The following is a 1901-nucleotide window of genomic DNA, read 5'->3' as shown; positions in this document are numbered from 1 at the left end:
ATGTATGTATGTATGTATGTATGCATGTATGTATCATTGTTCAGTTTTATATCAAGATTTCTTGCCAGTATGTATGTATATGTATGTATGAATACATGACTAGTCTTTCCATGGCTCTGTACAGGTATCGGTGTGAGCCACGTCTATTGATGATCACAATATTTCTCTGACTGGAAGGTTGACCCTGTTTTGGATTTCTCTGCCCAGCATCTTGACTAGGTTGACAGTTTTTCCCCCCAGGTTTCACACCTGCTATGCTGCTCCCCATGCAGGTAATCAGAGCTTTGTTTGCCAATTTGCGTTCAACCTGCCCGCCTTCGGTGACCCTGTCAGATTACCGGAGGTGATCTTCCTGTCCATGGCCAGAACAGGAAAAGGTTTCTTCCATCGGACGATATAGCTTAATGAGGCAATCCCAGACTGTTGCCACCACCACACGAATTATGACGAGGGTTTGGGATTTGTGGTGGAATTACAGAGGAATTACATTAACACAAATTGCAGCGAAGATTTACAATGCATAGCTACTCAATCGAATCCTTGATTTCTCCAAGGCCTTTGACGCTGTACATAGAAATAAGATGGCAGAAATCCCTGATGAAACAATAAAGTCAGTAATGATGCTGTATAAAAACATCCGAGCGAAAGTGAGGTCACCAGATGGAGGCACTGACTTCTTCGATGTTCGTGCGGGAGTACTGCAGAGTGACACACTAGCTCCTTACTTGTTCATACTATGTCTCAATTATATATTGCGTACCTCAGTAGACCAACACAAAGATCTGGGTTTCAATTTACAGAAGTCTCGGAGCAGAAGATATCCGGCGACCTACTTGACTGACGCCGATTATGCTGATGACGTAGCGCTCTTCGCAGACAACACAAAAGATGCTGGACGTTTACTCTATATCGTGGAAAAGGCTTCCGCTAACATAATGCTTCCGCCAACTCTATATCGTGGAAAATGTTTCCGCTAACATATATGTGAACTAAAAGAAAATAGAGTTTATCACCCTGAACACAACTGGTAAAAGCAGGACCATCAAACAGAAGCCCTTGAAAAATGTCAACGAGTTTACTTACCTAGGCAGTAATATCGTGTCCACTGAAAAAGATATTAAATCTCACGTTGCTAAGGCTTGAGCAGATATAGACGGTCTTAGAACAATATGGAAGTCAACCCTACCAGATAAATTGAAGAAACAGCTCTTCAGAGCAGATGTTGAATCTGCGCTTGTACATGGATCTCTAACTTGGACTCTCACCAGGAGACTCAGGTACATGCTGGACGGTGCCTACACCAGAATATTACATGCAGTGCTCAATATCTCTTGGGGGAGCACCCAACAAAACAATGGTTGTTTGAGAATGTACCAACTTTCTCATCAACCATCCAAGAGCGGAAATTGTGGTTTGCTGGCCACTGCTGGAGAAGTAAAGAAGAACTTGTGCGTAATGTGTTGCTGTGGAGAACCAAGTCATGGTACCACAGGGGCTGGAAGACCATGGGAGACGTATATACAAAAGTTGCAGATGTTGGATGCCAAGTTGAAGACCTAAAATCACTAATGGAAGATCGGGAGGGTTGGAGAGAGATAGTCAGGCGAGCCCTGGCAATCAGCCTGACGAGATGGCGCCTCGATAAGTAAGTATGAATGCATGGATGTGTGTATATGCATGCATATATGTATATATGTATATGTATATATGTATATGTATATATGCATGTATATTTACATATATATATATGTATCTATATATATACATATATATATATATAACCATACATATACATATATGTGGTTATTTAAGCATTTTCTCTTTTTCTGTAGCTTTTTCAAAAAGCAATACTAAAAAAACTTTAATCAATACAAATTACACTAATACCAGATCTTCCTACC

This window comes from Octopus bimaculoides, chromosome 11 (genome assembly GCF_001194135.2).
Source record: "Octopus bimaculoides isolate UCB-OBI-ISO-001 chromosome 11, ASM119413v2, whole genome shotgun sequence".
Taxonomy (NCBI): domain Eukaryota; kingdom Metazoa; phylum Mollusca; class Cephalopoda; order Octopoda; family Octopodidae; genus Octopus; species Octopus bimaculoides.
Note: the sequence above shows the minus strand (reverse complement) of the source record.